At 43.6% G+C, this 20,145-nt stretch overlaps 1 protein-coding gene and 1 pseudogene across 9 annotated transcripts in view; one reads left to right on the top strand and one right to left on the bottom strand.

Annotated features, from left to right (window-relative positions):
- Positions 1–20,145, top strand: part of LOC111771883 (protein FAM170A-like) — a 141,278-nt gene that overhangs the window by 64,195 nt on the left and 56,938 nt on the right. The gene's annotated exons all lie outside the window — the stretch shown is intronic.
- The window catches only part of LOC111767453 (cytoplasmic FMR1-interacting protein 1-like), a 106,812-nt pseudogene that overhangs the window by 68,827 nt on the left and 17,840 nt on the right, over positions 1–20,145 (bottom strand).

Below are 20,145 nucleotides of genomic sequence, written 5' to 3'. Positions count from 1 at the left end.
GACCCAAGTAACACGGCAGGGCAACGGGAGAAAAGATAGTCTTTGCAATAAATGGACAGGGTCAATTGGATATGTATAACGGGGAGGAAAAAATCCAAGAATGTCAACCCGCTACCTCACAGCATGCACAGAGGAAACTTTCAAGGGGATTACAGATCTAGATGGAAAAGGAAATGGTGACACGTCTAGGAGGTAACACAGAAGAAAATTCTCATGAGCCTGCTGTATACAAAGATTTCCTAAAGTGGACATTAAAGATCGATACATTGGACTACACTAAATATTGAACAGAAGTTTACCAAATGACACCTTTAAGAAAGTGAAAAGGAGAGCCACATAGGGGAGAAGGCATGTATTTTAGAACACATGTATCCAACAAAGGACATGGACCCAGAATACACAGACTACAAATCAACAGGGAAAAAAGAACTAGAGACTTGAAGTGACACTTCACCAGAGAGAACACACAAAAGGCTAACAGCATGAAAAGTCACCAAGGAAACAGCGACTAAACTGCAGGACATGCTACTGAGGAAATCATAAGGATGGACATACCCTTCAGGATGCCCCTTCCCCTCAAAAAGTGACAGTGCCAAGTGTTGCCGAGGATGTGGAACAATGGGAATGCTCGTTCATTGTTGGAAGGAACACAAATCTGCACAACCATGTGGGAGAATCGTCAGGCTGGATTTACTACCAGGACCCTCAACCACCACCCCCCACCTGCTATATTCCAACAGAAACGAGCACAGACGTGCACTAAATCACAGCAGCCAAAACCCAGAAACAATCTCACGTCCATCACAACAAAATGGATAAATAAACTGCAGTCTAATCACAACAAGAATTGCTCCACCACAATAAAAACCTAAGGACTAGAGCTACAGGCTCCCACAGGGATGACTCTAACAAACAGAGTGAGTGAAAGTGGCCAGATGCACGAGAGAGGACATGGCTTGATCCCCTTTCTACAAGGTTCAAACCCAGGCAACACTGGTGCACAGCAGGAGGGAGAGAGGCCGCCTCTGTAGACAGGAGTGTGAGCGCTGCCAGTCAGCATGCCCCATTTCCTGATATGTGTCATGGTTATAGGGGTTCATCTCCCAAATTTCAAGTGGTATACACTTCAATAAAAACGTTTATCTAAAAGAACGCAACTTACCTTGAAGTACTTGTCCATCTTGGATAAGTTTATCCTTTTCTTGGCATCTAGTTTATAGATGTTGCTGACACTCCCATCCATCAAGTACAGACCAAACCCCATGACCTGAAAATCACATAAAACTCAGACCTGCAAGTTTAATTGTCTCTAAGCACTTATACTGCTACAGTTTATTTCGAAATGACAATTCACTCTTCTTTCAAAAAGCGTTTTTAAAAGCTCCTTGGAAATAAATAGCTATCCCTTCTTGAGAAGCTATTCTTTTACATGCGTCATTCCTTGCAGCTATTTCAGCGTCCTCCCCAGGCACACACATCAGCTCTACCTCTCATCAAGCACAATGCAGTACAAAATACGGATTTCCATGAGCACGCATAGCCAGGGGCCCCTGCACCAGACAGCACCGACAGAACATTTCAGCCGTCACAGTGTGCTATCCAGTGGGCTCTCCAGTGTGATGAGGTCTTGGGGTTGGGCCCGCTCTTGCAGGGAGGGCTTTGGGCGGCCGGACATGCAGCACAGGGTCTCCAGGGCTTCCCTCCACAAACGTGGAGGGCAGAGCAAAGGGAATGGCGGAACCACCTTCTCCTGTCCCCACGAGGAATGTCACTGAAAACCTCCTCATCTTGAAATAGAATAATAACGAACAATATGGTGAATGGCTGTTTCTGGAACAACAGGTCTACTTTAATCATGGTGACACAGTATATTTAATTCCTCGGAATCACATCCTTGATAGGTGGAATAAGGTATAACGTGTACTACAGAAGCTTAATGCTGGGAGAAACCCTGGACCCAGGACCTCCTCACCCACAAGCACCTTTTCTGGGGGTGGGCATGTGATCCACCTGGCACCGGGGTCAAGCCCAGGACATACTCACAGGAATGTGTCAAGAGCCTGTAGTGCAACTATAGGCTGTGTGCAGGGCAGAGGATGCTACACACACACACACACATACAAACACACACACACACACACACACACACACACACACGCGGCAAGCGTCAGAATAAGAAAAGGCATGCAAAAGGATCTTAGACAAAGCACAGCCTATTAATGACAGCAAGGCCATCCCTCCCTCCAGAGTACAATGGGCAGTCACCCCACACGGACTTTGAGAAGCATGTGTTTTTCACTGGGTGTCAAGTACATCCTGTTTTCATAGTAATCCACACACAGATTCCCGATGTCAGCAAGGAGCTCTTCATAGCCAGAAATCACTTCGAGCTGTTGCTGCAGAGACTGACACACAGAGCAGGAGACCTGTGCCATGGTCTGCTCCTGGCCCCGGGTCCCCCGCCCCCCAGCCATGCACCCTGCCAGCCAGAGTGGGGAGAGCGTGAGCCTTACTTGTGTGATCTTGTTGTGGTTGGCCAGGAACATGGACAGATTCTGAGATTCCTGGATGGACTGTGGGTCCGCCATTTTCCGCAAAAACTGAGCAGCCCTTTGAAAGCAAAAAACAGAGTTACTCAACCAACATGCTTAATGATGAAAAAAGAAAAAAGCCTGGGAATTCAGGATTATTTTACTCTGCCTACAGTTATCTGTAGAAATGTGGGTCTTAACTTCAGCCTCCTCTAGCTTCTCCATCTTTAACTCCAGGGCAGTCTTTTGCCGACCTGGACAGCTCATGACCCAGATGTCCAGAGCTGACAAACTTCCTCAGAGACGTGGCAGCACCACCCACAGGCCTTTCTGAAGGGCCCCTGCACACTGCCCTCTGTCCTGGGCTCCCTGTCCCCGGGTCTGAGAAAGGCCACCCCCTCTTCTGTGACTTCTAGAGCCCGGTGACGAGGATGGCAAGCACCATCCATGCTCTCTGCTGGGAACCCTCTGGGCCACCATGCCTCCAAGTTAGGGACCATACACCGTTTTGATGCCAAAGGTCTGAGACAGAATCCTGGTCCCTCCACTAATACACAGCTCCATCTTGGACAAACCTCCTGAACTCTGCTGAGCCTCATTCATCACATCAGCAACTAACAACAGCCGCCCATCCGACCGCCCACAGAACTGACATGAGAACAGAGATGGAAAGGCGCACAGAAGGACCTGTAGACTGAGGTCTGATCGTGCTGTGAGGCACGTACTGAGTCTCTGAGTTCGTCAGAGCAGTGTCAAGGTGAACGTGAGGATTCGGCACATAGCCTGCCCACATAAGGACATGTCTATGCAACCTAGAAACTTGGGGTTTTTACTGATAGAAGACTGATAACCTACTCCAATAGTCACTTCTTCCCTGCTTTCTTAGGAATAAACTCCCAATTTTCATGCGGCACCAATGTGCCTCATCTCCACATGACCGATGGCTGAGCCATGAGACATAATGAAAAGTCTTGCAAGGCACTGGAAAGTTTTTATAAAGGAGAGTGTGGGCCCTTCTATTCTTCTTCCTCCTTGTTGACTGGAATGCAGAAATGACAGCTGGAGCTTAAGCAACCATCTTGAAACATGAGACAACACATGAAGACAGCAGAGCAGCAGGACAGCTGGAGTCCTGGGTCCTGAACACTGTGGAACCCCCTCATCAGCTGCAGATCACCCAGCTCAGGACTTTTCAGGTGAGAAAGAAAGAATAGGAAATCTTGTTTAAGGCACTGTTATTTCTCTAAGTTTTTAAGAATTACATACAGTTAAACTAACATTAACTAATACAGTCACATTCCTTTTCAAAGTGTTCACTTTATTGATCTGAGTGGCTGCTGAAACTAAGGAAGGGATCAAAGATGCTGTTTTCTTTTTCTCAAGCCTCACGATAACCATATAGGTTATCTTGGCATTTACACTCAGAAGAGGAGGTACTGGTAGCTACCAGCTGGGTGCAAATAAAAATTGTGTTGGAGTGGGGGTGTGTAAAGACTGGGGAGGAGTAGGGGTTACTGTCTGGGAAGGTGAACCAACAGGGGGTCCCAAACAGAGGTCACAGGACGAGGCCGCTGGAAAGGATGAAGGGGTGGCCCAGGCCCTCTCAGTGCTCAGGGGAGCCTCAGGTGGTAAACACCCCTGTGGTTCCTGGAGGGGGTGCCTGGGGCCCCCACAGCCTTCCACAGAGCAGCCCCATCTTTAAACTATTTTACAGACTGGGCTTTGGAATAAAAGTGCTGCTGCCGAGAAAAGAGAAAATCTTTTTGAAATGAAAAACCACTGATGCTGTCCACCATCCCCATCTCCCCGATAAAGTCAGAAAGGCTAAGAAAGCTGCTCAGAATCATAGCAAGTGATTTGTGCAGCCAGGAGCAGACGCTGCTCTCCTAGGCTGGGCTGGTTTCACCCTCCACCTCTCAGAAGACCCCATGCTCTGCAGAGAGTCACACACACTTGGAGTCTCACAAACACTGTCATCAGATGGGGACAACTGCAGAGTTTCCCACCCAAGAGGGGTAACAGGCCAACTCCAAAGATTTCCTGGTTTTGAAGATCCAGGCTTCTGCCCAGAGCTGATCCTAGGTGATGAATGGAATGCCTGTACTTACTCACTTGAATAAAGCTTAAAATGCTAGGGACCTAGCTCAACTCCCACTGCCGCCTTATCCTCAAATCTAGGTTTGGCACTGTATCCCAAGTCGATTTTATTTTAAAGACGCAACAGTTGTATGATTTTTAGATGCAACCTAACTACAGTGTATTCAGATGCAAAGTAAACTCTTCAAATTTAATTTCATAGCCAAGATTCCTTGTCTAACGGAAGAAACAGATGTCAGCATCTCCTTCAAGCCAATCATGCCTTCAACAGTACTGAGCATATTTTCTAAGAAAGTTGATCGGAAGACAGCTGACTCTGCTCTGACCAACGGCCTTCCTTCTGCCTGCCACCAACTGCCCCTTCATGGTTTTTCAGAAGTGCACTGCTGTGCCATGCCCAGCTTTTCCAGTTCTCTTCTCCAGAAGTTCTTCACGTTCAAAAAGAAAACCACCCTGGAGGAGAGCTGGTCCAGGACCTGGAAGCTCCAGCTCTGCCCACTGCTGTGACGGACATCCTACCAGTGAGTGATGAGCAGAGGGGGCGCCCTCAGGCCACAGAACCCACCTGCCCCCTTGTCAAGATGCTCACCAGGCCAAGGCCCTGCAGCGACCCCAGCACTCTGAGAGCAGGGACTGGTCGTTGCGCTTCTGTCTTCCCAAGGGTGCTGAGCACCCAGAGGTCCTCAACAAACACTTGGGGATGACGAGGATGCTCAGATCCCACTCTAACTTCACGAAACCATAATATACACATGTCTATGAGGACACAGCGCTGCACTGCAGCGCAAACAATCTGCTGGCTACCCCCACCTCCTAAGGGTGTGTATTCAAACAGTTCGAAGACTGCTGAGCAACCACTACCAACCCATAGCGCTTATTTCAGAACACATGGGATGGGCACCAACTATGTGCAGGACAGCCAACTGATGAGGCACCATCCCACCTCCCCAGCACTATCCACGTGGCCCAAAGGCACAAGGCCAAAGCTCACCTCTTGTATGCTGAGTGGTCGTTCTTCACACTGCACTTCATGTTCTTCAGCTCATCCAGCACAGCAAACATGTTGATGAACTTGCCCAGTGTGATCAGGTAGGCCTCAGACACAAAGTCCTTCCTCCTCTCCGTGTGGCACAGGCGCCTCACCTCCCCACAGAAACGCTCAATGGCATTTCTCTGCACAAACGAAGGAAGGCAGAAAAGCCACTGTCAATGATAGGCTGACTCCACGCTCAGCTTCAAGCACAGAGTCTGGATTCACTGTTACTTGTTGATAAAATATACACCCAAATGAGTGGATGTTTGCAGCTCAGGTCAAAAGACATGTTTCTATAAAGTAATTCCCACACACCAATGACAATCACGATTTATTCTGTACTTTTCTACTTTACCAACTACTTCCCTAAAGTAAAAAAATTGTGTTGATTATTCAGCAAAGTCACTGAGCAAAATGCTCCAGCAGAATGTTTATAAAGAGATGTTTTAACTTTCAGAGGTGAAAAAAGTGAGGGGGAGTTTTCTTCTGGACGATATTTAAGATAAAACAAAAATTCATCTGCTAACAAGTTCTATCTTCTCCCTTTGCTAAAGGAGTCTATAAGAAAAATTTTCTCACATGTCCAAAGCACATCTTTAAAAAGCCAGCAAGTCCCCTCCCTCTGGCCACTTTGCCTAACCAAAACGCCAGAGGAGCCAAGGCCAAGGTAGGGACCACTGGGGTGGACAGTCAGGGCGAGGATGAGAGAAAGAAACACCTGAGAAACCAGATGGATCCCAAGTAGGACTGGCAGAAGGACAACAGTGCTCGGAAGGATAGAAAGCAGCCTTCGTGGAGGAAATGTGAATTCACTCAGAGAGAAGAAAAGTGAAATGCAAGAGAAGTATCTATTCTGAAAGAGCCAGTGAGGTTTTAGACCATCAACACCTTAGTTCCCTTTTATCTCAGAGGCTGTGTGGTTGTTTTAATTTACATGTGCTTTGTTCTTGGGTCCACAGTGATAGATGAGATAGCGCTAGCATCCCTACTCCTCTGCATTAAAGCTTGAGGATTACAGCCCTGTTTTACCTGGAAGTACATAAAATTCATCAGTTTTGTGACCTCAGGCTCGAGGACCTCCACAGTTTTCTCACAAATTTCCACTCTGTTAGGCTGCTCATTACATTTCACCTGGGGAAAAGCAAGGTAAAGAGGCTTCAACCCAGCTGGGAGTGAGAGACAAGGCCACTGTTAGAGCTGGGGTCCCAGGCGACCAGTGGGTATGGGGGTGTGGTATGGGTGGGGCAGGGCTGGAAGGGATAGAGGTGTGGTGTGTTTCAGATGAAGACATGGTCTGTGGGATGAGGGAGGGGCTGGGCTGGGCTGGGCAGGCAGGAGTAGGGTGTGGCCAGCAACGTTGGGGGCACCTGTGGGATGGCCCGAGAGCAGCTCCTCCAGGTGTACAGCATGACAGCATACTCTTGGCCTTCCTCCAGCATCTCATTCTGCAGGGGACATAGGGCAAATCAAAGGCACGCAGGGGAACAATCATAAACAAGAAGATGCCAAATTGCTAAAATCTAGACGCATAAACTACCCTGACTCTCCCTGAAGGAACAGACAAGCACAGGACATGCATGCCAACAGAGCTGCCGAGAAGCTAGTGATGCCACAGTGCAGTGGTGTGGCCACAATGATGGCCCAAAACACCCCTAGGTTTCTGCAGGCTGGAGAGGGGTGTCAGCGACCGGCAGGCACCTTTGCACGGGGCCGCACAGGGCATCCACCACAGCTGCTACACTGCAGCTCCACTCAACCCTAAACCACCCACTGGCAATGCATACCTGAAGGTGGGGACACGGGGGAGGGCCCAATGCATTGTGAATGTGCACGGGGTCCTCACAGGCTCTCCACCAGGCCACACAGAGTCTCCTGGCTCCTAAGGAAGACTGAGGGAGCTCTGCTGTTCCCAGTGTGGGCAGGAAAAGCTAGAAGTGTTTCTGCAGTACTTAAAATCCAGAGAATCCTTGGGAAGAGGACTACTGTCATTTTAAAACTACCTTAGTGTCTACTCTTCTTCCACATTATTTCCTTTGATAAAAACAATAAAAAGTGCAGAGATGTTCTTGAAAATGTCAACTACAGTTTGATGGTTTTACAATGCCTTAAAATATTTCTCAACCTTTCACCCAGTAACTTCTCTTCTACAAATCTAGCCAAAGAGAATAATGATGTATTTAGAAAAGTGTTCATCACGGCACTTTTTATTATAAGAAAAAAGGGAAACTAAGTAAACATGCAAAAATAGTTAAATTGTGGGCATTTACAATATGTACCAGCCATTAATTACTTTAGCACATTTTCATGACGTGAAAATGTTCCCGAAATCATTAAAATACACAATTATAATAACACCGCAATTGACTTATGCAGTCTAAATCACATAAGTACCTGGCATGACGAGTAAAGGTATACAAGTAGGAGAGAGAACGGATTCCCTCAAAATACTGAGAAAGGTTCTCTCTGGGCCGTAGGTGCTAAATTTTCAGAGAGCATGCATTGTTTTTATAATAAGAAAAACACAGGTTTTTCTAAAAGCATAAGGCATTTCATTCAGTTTCCTCTCATTTTCCTCACTACGTATCCCATCAGAATACCAAAAACACATACATTTGCCATTCAGAGTTGCTATTCCCACAAGGAAAACAAAGATGTGCGGATGGAATTACCATGCTAGAATGGACAGTCGCCTGTTCGATGTATCTTGCAATGCCAGTGACAAATGCATTTCTGTCTTCAAAGTTAGTGTTGAAATTTGGCTGAAAGGAAGAGAAAAACCATCATGCGGGGGTCGGCATGGCAGGCAGTGCACCCGCGGCGCCCAGCACACACCTGGTATAGCAGTGAGGATGGTGGGGGCTCAATACAGGGCTGCTGGTCAGGCAGAGGCAGCTCTTCTAGGAGATCCACGTTGGACAGCGCATCCTCCAGTGTCACCTGGGCCGCCATCCTGGCCTAGAACAAAACACAAAGCTACCTGTGCTGTGAGGAAGGGCAGGGGCACCTGACAATCCTTCTGGGATGGGGAAATCAGGCCCCCACTTGCCTGACTCCTCTCCTGAGGGCACTGGGGTGGCTGAGATGGTCACAGTCAGTCCCTGGGGTCTAGCAGCTCTCCCAGGGCTCGCTGGCAGGGGAGTCACAATGTTGCCTCTTGCCGCCTCCAGGAGTGTCATGGTGCAGGATACATGGGCCACCACATGTGCAGTCGCTTCATGCCACCCTTCCCACCTCGGGGCCACCGCTGTCCCTAAAGGGCTCTCTAGGAGGGTGTGACAACCCCTTCATGGGCTGGAGGAGGGAACATCCCCTCCAACACCACATCCGCCCCAAGGAGGCCGGCACAACCTCCAAGGGGGCTTCCCTGCACACGGATGTTTCCCAGGCAGTACCTCCAAGCAGGGTTACATGTTAGGAATGGAGATGGAAATGGCTAGAGCCCTCCCTCCAGAAGTACAGGGGCAGCCTGCAGTGACTACTAAGGAGATGGCTGGGGGCCAAGGTGAAACAGGGAGGGGGCCGTTAGCACAAGACTGAAAGCAGAACTCTGAGGCTCATGTACAGAAGCATAGAAACGGAGCAGATCTCATCTAAATACAAATCTGTGCCGGCTCTGGGGAAAAGGAGTAGGCATACTCCAGCGTGCCTCCTGCTGAATGCTGCTCCAACTCTGGATGGGACACAGAGAGTAGCTCTAATCCTAGATAAGACACATCAAGCAACTCCGACCCTGGACAAGACATGAGAGGCTGCTCTGACCCCAGACAGGACATGCAGCGCAGCCCCAACCACAGACAAGACACATGGGGCACCCACGTTGTTCCGAGAAGGAAAGAACACCAGTCAGGATGGAGAAGAACACTGAATGGAAGAAGCAGTCAATCACTCCTCCCAGAACTGGGCTCCAGACTAGGCATGGGTGTGGAAGTGCACAGAGCATCAGGTTACCAAAGCCCTGGTATGCTGGCTAGGGAACCACAAAGGGAACCCCAGGGCACTGGAAAGCCCCAGGGGCAGTGTGGAGAGGAAGAAGCTCCCAAGAGCAAGTCCACAGAGTTGCTCATGAGTGTCAGGCCCCCTCCCAAGCTGTAGGTGATGGATCTGATCCTCTCATACCGTCCCTTGAGCCCACAGCCAGATCCCAGACTGCACGGGTAGCACACAGAGGACAGATCGAAACGGCACTGCAGAGGCTCTGAGAACAGAATTGATACTGAATCACAAACCAAACAAGGCAGGTTGGAACTGCAGCCTAAAATTGAACCATGTTGTTTGCCTGCTAAAATGAAAAATTAGCATTCACCTAGGATTTAAATAAGACCCATGGTCCTAGATCATTATATCCAAAACATGCAGCCGCAATGCAAACTACTCAGCACACAAAGAACCAAGAATGTCCTGACTCCTACGGGAAAAGATAAGCAACAAGGCAGGTGTTGCAATTCTCATATCAGACCAAGTGGATTTCAAAATAAGACAGGTAAAGAGAGACACAGAGGGACAATATATAATGATCAAAGGGACACTTCATCAAGAAGAAATAACGCTTATAAATATCTATGCACCCAACACAGGAGCACCAAGATTCATAAAGCAACTATTAACAGACCTAAAGGAAGATGTTAAAAACAACACAATAATAGTAGGGGACCTCAACACCCCACTCACATCAATGGACAGATCATCCAGACAGAAAATCAACAAGGAAATAGTGGAGCTGAATGAAAAACTAAAACAATTGGACTTAATAGACATATATAGATCACTCCACCCTGAAGGAGCTGAATACACATTCTTCTCAAGTGCACATGGAACATTCTCTAGGATAGACCATATGTTGGGAAACAAGACAAGCCTCTACAAATTTAAAAAAATTGAAATAATAACAAGCATCTTCTCAGATCATAGTGCTATAAGGCTAGAAATTAATTACAAGAAAAAAGCTGAGAAAGGCACAAAGATGTGGAGACTAAACAACACACTACTGAACAAGCAAATGGATCATTGAAGAAATTAAAGAAGAAATAAAAAAATACCTGGAAACAAATGAAAATGATAGCATGCCATACCAACTCATACGGGATACAGCAAAAGCTGTATTAAGAGGAAAATTCATCGCAATACAGGCACATCTTAACAAACAAGAAAAATCCCAAATAAGCAACCTTAAAGCACACCTAAATGAACTAGAGAAAAAAGAACAAATGAAGCCCAAAGTCAGCAGAAGGAGAGAAATAATAAAAATCAGAGCAGAAATAAATACTATTGAAACGAAAAAGGCAGTAGAAAGGATCAATGAGACAAAGAGCTGGTTTTTTGAGAAGATAAATAAAATTGAGAAACCACTAGCCAGACTTACAAAGAAAAAAAGGGAGAAAGCTCAGATAAACAAAATCAGAAATGAGTGAGGAGAAATAACAACAGACTCTGCAGAAATACAACAGATTATGAGAGAATACTACAAAAAACTATATGCCAACAGAATGGATAACCTAGAGGAAATGGATAAATTCCTGGACTCCTACAATCTCCCAAAGCTCACTCAAGAAGAGGCAGACAATTTGAACACACCAATCACAAGGAAAGAGATTGAAACAGCAATCAAAAACATCCCAAAGAATACAACCCCAGGACCAGATGGCTTTCCTGGGGAATTCTACCAAACTTTCAGAGAGGATTTAATACCTATCCTTTTCAAGCTATTCCAAAAAATTAGGGAAGATGGAACACTTCCTAACACATTCTATGAGGCCAACATCACGCTGATACCAAAACCTGACAAGGACACCACGAAAAAAGAGAACTACAGGCCAATATCGCTGATGAACATAGATGCAAAAATTCTAAACAAAATTTTGGCAACCAGAATTCAGCAATTCATCAAAAGAATCATACATCAGGATCAGGAGGGATTCATACCAGGGACACAGGGATGGTTCAACATCCGCAAATCAATCAACGTGATACACCACATCAACAAACTGAGGAATAAAAACCACATGATCATCTCAATAGATGCAGAGAAGGCATTTGACAAGATCCAACAGCCATTTATGATAAAAACTCTGAACAAAATGGGCATAGAAGGAAACTACCTCAACATAATAAAGGCCATATGTGACAAACCCATAGCCAACATCATACTCAATGGGCAAAAACTGAACCCCATCTCCCTGAAAACAGGAACAAGACAAGGATGCCCTCTATCACCACTCTTATTTAACATAGTACTGGAGGTCCTGGCCAGAGCAATCAGGCAAGAAAAAGGAATAAAAGGAATCCAAATAGGGAGCGAAGAATTGAAACTCTCGCTGTTTGCAGACGACATGATCTTATATATAGAAAATCCCAAAGAATCCATTGGAAAACTGTTAGAAGTAATCAACAACTACAGCAAAGTTGCAGGGTATAAAATCAATTTGCATAAATCAGTAGCATTTCTATACTCCAGTAATGAACCAACAGAAAAAGAACTCAAGAATACAATACCATTCACAATCGCAACAAAAAGAATAAAATACCTTGGGGTAAACTTAACTAAGGAAGTGAAGGACCTATATAATGAAAATTACAAGGCCTTTCTGAGAGAATTGGATGACGACATAAGGAGATGGAAAGACATTCCATGTACATGGATTGGAAGAATAAACATAGTTAAAATGTCCATTCTACCTAAAGCAATCTACAGATTCAACGCCATCCCAATCAGAATCCCAGTGACATTCTTTACAGAATTAGAACAAAGAATCCTAAAATTCATATGGGGCAACAAAAGACCCCGAATTGCTAAAGCAATCCTGAGAAAAAAGAACAAAACGGGAGGCATCACAATCCCTGACTTCAAAACATACTACAAAGCTACAGTAATCAAAACAGCATGGTACTGGTACAAAAACAGGGGCACAGATCAATGGAACAAAATTGAAAGCCCAGAAATAAAACCACACATCTATGGACAGCTTATCTTTGACAAAGGAGCTGAGGGCATACAATGGAGAAAAGAAAGTCTTTTCAACAAATGGTGCTGGGAAAACTGGAAAGCCACATGTAAAAGAATGAAAATTGACCATTCTTTTTCACCATTCACCAAAATAAACTCAAAATGGATTAAAGACCTAAAGGTGAGACCTGAAACCATAAGGCTTCTGGAAGAAAACGTAGGCAGTACACTCTTTGACATCAGTATTAAAAGGATCTTTTCAGACACCATGCCTTCTCAGAGAAGGGAAACAATAGAAAGAATAAACAAATGGGACTTCATCAGATTAAAGAGCTTTTTCAAGGCAAATGAAAACAGGATTGAAACAAAAAAACAACCCACTAACTGGGAAAAAATATTTGCAAGTCATATATCTGACAAAGGCTTAATATCCTTAATATATAAAGAACTCTCGCAACTCAATCACAAAACATCAAACAACCCAATCAAAAAATGGGCTGGAGACATGAACAGACATTTCTCCAAAGAAGATATACTGATGGCCAATAGGCACATGAAAAGATGCTCATCATCGCTGATCATCAGGGAAATGCAAATCAAAACTACACTAAGATATCACCTTACACCTGTTAGAATGACAAAAATATCTAAAACTAATAGCAACAAATGTTGGAGAGGTTGCGGAGAAAAAGGAACCCTCATACACTGCTGGTGGGAATGCAAACTGGTGCAGCCACTATGGAAAACAGTATGGAGATTCCTCAAAAAACTAAAAATAGAACTACCATACGATCCAGCCATCCCACTACTGGGTATTTATCCAAAGAGCCTGAAGTCAGCAATCCCAAAAGTCCTGTGCACCCCAATGTTTATTGCAGCACTGTTTACAATAGCCAAGACGTGGAAGCAATCTAAGTGCCCATCAACAGACGAATGGATAAAGAAGATGTGGTACATATATACAATGGAATACTACTCAGCTGCAAAACAGAACAAAATCATTCCATTTGCAATAACATGGATGGACCTTGAGAGAATTAGGTTAAGTGAAATAAGCCAGCAAGAGAAAGATAATCTGTGTATGACTCCACTCATATGAGGAATTTAAAACTATGGACCAAGAACAGTTTAGTGGATACCAGGGGAAAGGTGGGGTGGGAGGTGGGCACAAAGGGTGAAGTGGTGCACCTACAACATGACTGACAAACATTAATGTACAATTGAAATTTCACAAGATTGTAACCTATCAATAACTCAATTAAAAAAAAAAAAAGATAAGCAACAGATACCAATGCTGAAATAACACAGATGTTACAATTATGTACCTGACTTCAAAGCAACTACTATAAAAATGCTCTAACAAACAATAACACTCCCAAACAGAAAGAAAAGATTGAAATCCAGCCAAAAAAAAAAAGATATCTTTATACAGGCATGCACTGCACCATGACATTTCAGTTAGCAATGGACCACATATATGACCATGGTCCCATAAGATCAGTACCGTAGAGCCTAGGAGTGAAGTAGGCTATACCATCTAGGTGTGTGTAAGTACAATCTGCGATGTTCACATGACAAAATCTCCTAATGACAACTTTCTCAGAACGGATCCTGTCACTAAGCGACGCGTGACTGTATAAAGAACAAAATGAAAATTTCAGAATTAAAAAATACCATACTCAAATTTTAAAAACTGCCTACACGAGCTCAAGAGCAGAGGAAAGATTCAGTGAACTTAAAGACAGAACAACTGGAATTGTCTAATCTGAACAACAGGGAGAACAAAGACTGAAAAAAATCGAAGAGCCTCAGGGACTTCTGGGACAAGAGAAACGATCTAACATTTGTGTCAGAATGCAAGATGGACAGCAGAAAGTGGGCAGTACTGAAAAAGAGTTGAAAACAATGACTGAGAACTTCCCAAATTTTGCAGAAGACTTTTGTCCACAGATCCAAGAAGCTCAATGAAAGCCAAACAGGGTGTATCTGAAGAAATCCAAGACTGGTATACACTAAAGACAAGGGAAAAATATCTTGAAAACAGCCAGAGAAAAATAGCTCATTACCTGAAGAAGAGCAATGTGAATGCCTGTGGATTTCTCCTTGGAAACCAGGGACCCTGGGGAAGTGGAATGATACTTGTTAAGTCTGAAAGAAAAGAAGGGTCGACCCAGAATCCTACCTCAATCGAAAATATCCTTTAGGGATGAACATGAAATAAGGACATTCTCAGATAAAGAAAAACTAAGAGAACTCACAGACAGAAGACTAATGAAGCTCTTCAGATATAAGTGAAATGCTACCAGGAGGTCACTGGGGACATGAAGAATGAAACAAAAGTGACAGAAAGGTAAATACTACAGAACAGATGATTCCCTCCACAGCTCTTTAAAAGATGTTTGGGGAGAGTGACATCAGCATCATGGTGGAGTGAGCTCCTCCCTTAGACTCTCCCCGCTAAGATACAATAAAAAGAACATTCACAAACCAACACGGGACATTCACACAACACAATAGACATCTAAGAGACCCACAGAGCCATACCTCTGAAGGTGGAGGTGCTGGACCCCCAGAAGGAAGCGGAAGGAGGTAAGGGGATCTCCTCTCCTTCCCCAGCAGCGATCTAGGGTGTAGGACTGCATGCAACTCTGCAAGGAGACGGGGAGGGGTAGCTCTCCAAGGGAACACCTTTGCTCTCCAACCTGCCTCCCAACTATGGGAAAGCCCCACACAGGGGAGGCCAAGCAATTGTCAGGGTGTCTTCATCAAGCCAGCACCTGAGGAGGGCAGACAGCGAGGGAAAAGTGAGAACATCCTTGTGATCACGCAGGTGAAAGGAAGCACACCTTCCCCACCTGGAGCACCAGCTTGGTGGGGCAGAGCAAGGGACCCCCACCAGAGTGCATGCCCATACCTTTGTAAAGTAGCAGTGGCCAGCAGGCAATCACAAACATGCCCCATCAGCGTTTCCAAAGGACAGGCATACATGCCAGGATAGCAGCAGGCTCAGAATACACAGCTCCTGCTTGCCCCCGGTGGCAGCAGATAGAATCTGTGACCAGATACTTCCACTATGCAAAGGCACAAGTCCACCCCATCAAACAGCATGAAAACGTATATTAATACTCCAGATCAGAAGGAAAATGACAAGCACCCAGAAACCAATCCTGAAGGCACAGAAATTTACAATCTCAATGACAGAGAATTCAAAACAGCTACCATAAAAACTTCAATGAGGGACCAGCTTGGTGATGTGACGCAGAAGTTAAGTTCGCACATTCCGCTTCGGCGGCCTGGGGTTTGCTGGGTCGGATCTTGGTTGCAGACCTATGCGCCGCTTGTCAAGCCATGCTGTGGCAGGCGTCCCACATATAAAAAGTAGAGGAAGATGGGCATGGATGTTAGCTCAGGGCCATTCTTCCTCAGCAAGGAGGAGGATTGGTGGCAGATGTTAGCTCAGGGCTAATCTTCCTCAAAAAAAAGAAAAACTCAATGAGTTACAAGAAAATTTGGAAAGGCAGCTCAATGAAATCAGGAAGAAAATGAACGAACAGAGGGAATTCTTCACAAAAGAGATTGAAACTATAAAGAAAATCCAATCAGAAATGGTGGAGATGAAAAACACTATGAATGAAATAAAGAAAAATCTGGAGTCCCTGAATAACACAACTGCTATTATGGAGGACAGAATTAGCAGCTTGGAGGACAGAAATATAGAAATGCTTCAGATGGCAGAGAGAGACTAAGAACAAAAAGAAATGAAGAAATTCTCCGAGAAATATCCAGCTCAACTAGGAAATGCAACATGAGGATAATAGGTATTCCAGAGTGCAAAGAGAGGGAGAAAGGAGCAGAAAGCTTGTTCAAAGAATTAATAACTGGAAACTTCCTAAACCTGGGGAAGGAGCTGGAATTACAAGTAAAAGAAGCTAATAGAACTCCTAATTATATCCATGTAAGAAGACCTTCTCCAAGGCATATATTAGTAAAACTGGCAAAAGTCAATGACAGAAGGGGCTGGCCCCGTGGCCGAGTGGTTAAGTTCGTGCGCTCCGCTGCAGGCGGCCCAGTGTTTCGTTGGTTCGAATCCTGGGCGCGGACATGGCACTGCTCATCAAGCCACACTGAGGCAGCGTCCCACATGCCACAACTAGAGGAACCCACAACGAAGAATACACAACTATGTACCGGGGGGGCTTTGGGGAGAAAAAGGAAAAAATAAAATCTTTAAAAAAAAAAAAAAAGTCAATGACAGAAAAAATACTAAGGGCAGCAAGGCAGAAGAAAATAAAATACAAAGGAACTCTTATCAGGATGTCAGGGGATTTCCCAGGAGAAAACTTACAGGACAGGAGAGAGTAGAATGATATATTCAAAATTCTGAAAAACAGAAACTTTCAGCCAAGAATACTCTAGCCAGTGAAATTATCCATCAGATATGATGGAGAATTAAAAAATTTCCAGATGAACCAAAGCTGAGGGAGTGGATCACCACAAGGCTCCCCACTCCACACACAAGAAATGATCTAGAAGTCCCTCATACCTGGATAAAAAAGGGTTTACAGATCTTTGAGCAAGGAGATAACCCGGCAGACAAAATCAGAAAATTGCACCTCTCTGTCAGGACAGGTTAGCAAACACTTAATTGTAACAATAAAGATAAAGGGAAGGAAAATAACAAAAATAAATATAATCTCATCACAAACTGACAACACAAAAAGGAGTAAGTTGTGACAATAATAACTTAGAAGAGGAAAAGAAAAGGGATGGGACTTGCTCTGGCTAAGAAAATAAGAGCCTGTCAGAAAATGGACTATCTCATCTATGAGATTTTTTACACAAACCTCACAGTAACCACTAAACAATCAAAACAGACACAAATGATAAATAAAGAGAAAACTATCATAGAGAACTACCAAACTAAATTGGCAGTGTGAAATAAATGAGATGAGAAATAACAGAAATACAGATTAACCAGAGAACAAGTGATATAATCGATAATCACTCTAAATGTAAATGGATTGAATTCTCCAATAAAAACAAAGAGAGTGGCCTGACAGATTAAAAAACAAGACGCAACAATATGCTGCTTCTACGAAACACATTTCAGCTCTAAAGACAAACACAGGCTCAGAGTGAAGGGATTGAAGATGATACTCCAAGCTAATGGCAAACAAAAGAAAGCAGGTGTTGCCATACTTGTATCAGACAAAGTAAACTTCAAGATAAAACAGGGAATAAGAGACAAAGAGGGACAGTATATAATGATCAAAGGGACACTGCACCAGAAAGACAGAACACTTATAAATATCTATACACCCAACACAGAAGCACCAAAGTACATAAAGCAACTACTAACAAACCTAAAAGGAGATTTAAACAGCAACATAATAACAGTAGGGGACCTTAACACCACACTTTCATCAATGGATAGATCATCCAGACAGAAAGGCAACAAGGAAACAGTGGATTTAAATAACAGTGGACTTAATAGGTATATTTAGAACACTCTATCCAAAAATAGCAGAATATACATTTTTCTCAAGTGCACATGCAACATTCTCAAACATAGACCATATGTTGGGAAACAAGGCAAGCCTCAACAAATTTAAGGTTGAAATCATATCAAGCATCTTTTCCAACCACAATGCTATGAAACTAGAAATCAACTACAAGAAAAAAGCTGGAAAAGTGACAAATAGGGGGAGACTAAACAACATGCTACTGAACAACCACTGGATCACTGAAGAAATTAAAGAGGAAATCCAAAAATATCTGGAGACAAATGAAAATGAAAAGATATCATCCCAACTCATATGGGATGCAGCAAAAGTGGTCCTAAAAGGGAAATTCATAGCAATACAGGCCTACCTTAACAAACAAGAAAAAGCTCAAATAAGCAATCTTAAACTACACCTAACAGAATTAGAAAAACAAGAAAAAACAAACCCCAAAGTCAGTAGAAGGAAGGAACTAATAAAAATTAGTGCAGAAATAATGAAGTTGACACCAAAAAAAAAAAAAAAAAAAAAAACAGCAGAAAGGATCAAAGACACAAAGAGCTGGTTTGTTGAGAAGATAAACAAAATCGACAAACCCTTAGCCAGACTCACTAAGACAAAAAGAGAGAAGTCTCAAACCAATAAATTAGAAATGGAAGAGGAGAAATTACAACAGATACCACAGAAACACAAAGGATTATGAGAGAATACTAAGAAAAGCTATATGCCAACAAAGTGGACACTCTACAAGAAACAGACAAATTCTCAGACTCATTCAACATCCCAAAACTGAATCAAGAAGAAATAGAGAATCTGAATAGACAAATCACAAGACGTTGAAACAGTAATCAAAAACCTCCCCCAAATAAAAGTCCAGGACCAGATGGTTTCTCTAGAAAATTCTACCGAACATTAAAAGAAGATTTAATACCTATCCTTCTCAAACTATTCCAAAAAGTGGAAGAAGACAGAACACTTCCTAACACATTTTACGAGGTCAACATCACCATGATTCCAAAGCCAGACAAGGACAACATTAAGAAGGAAAACTACAGGCCAATATCACTGATGAATATAGATGCAAAAATCCTCAACAAAATATTGGCAAACCGAATACAACAATACATTAAAAGGATCACACATCGTGATCGAGTGGGATTTACACCAGGGATGCAGGGGTGGTTCAACATCTGCAAATCAATCAATGTGATACACCACATTAATAAAATGAGAGATAAAAACCACATGATCATCTCAATAGACGCGGACAAAACATTCGACAAGACGTAACATCCATTTACCATAAAAACTCTCAATAAAATGGTTATAGAAGTAAAGTACCTCAACATAATAAAGGCCATATATGACAAACCCACAGCCAACATCATACTCAATGGGGAAAAACTCAAAGCCATCCCTCTGAGAACAGGAACGAGACAAGGGTGCCCACTCTCACCACTCTTATTCAACACAGTACTGGAGGCTTTGGCCAGAGCAATTTGGCAAGAAAAGGAAATAAAAGGGATCCAAATTGGCAATGAAGAAGTGAAATTCTCACTCTTTGCAGATGACGTGATTTTATATATGGAAAATCCTAAGGAATCCAATAGAAAACTCTCAGAAATAATCAACAACTACAGCAAAGTTGCAGGGTATAAAGTCAACTTACAAAAAACCAGTGGCATTTCTATACTCTAATAACAAACTAACCAAAAGGCCACTCAAGAAGACAATCCCATTGACAATCGCAACAACAGCAACAACAAAAATATCTAGGAATAAATTTAAGCAAGGAGGTGAAAGACCTATACAATGAAAACTACAAGAATTTCCTGAAAGAAACTGATGGCAACATAAAAAGATGGAAAGACGTTCCTTGCACAAGGATTGGAAGAATAAACATAGTTAAAATGTCCATACTACCTAAAGCAATCTACAGATTCAATGCAATTCCAATCAGAATCCCAATGACATTCCTCAAAGAAACAGAACAAAGAATCCTAAAATTCATAGGGGGCAACGAAAGACCCTGAATTGCTACAA

Source organism: Equus caballus, chromosome 1, assembly GCF_041296265.1.
Source record: "Equus caballus isolate H_3958 breed thoroughbred chromosome 1, TB-T2T, whole genome shotgun sequence".
In the NCBI taxonomy this organism is placed as follows: domain Eukaryota; kingdom Metazoa; phylum Chordata; class Mammalia; order Perissodactyla; family Equidae; genus Equus; species Equus caballus.
This window is presented reverse-complemented; position numbering and strand designations above follow the sequence as displayed.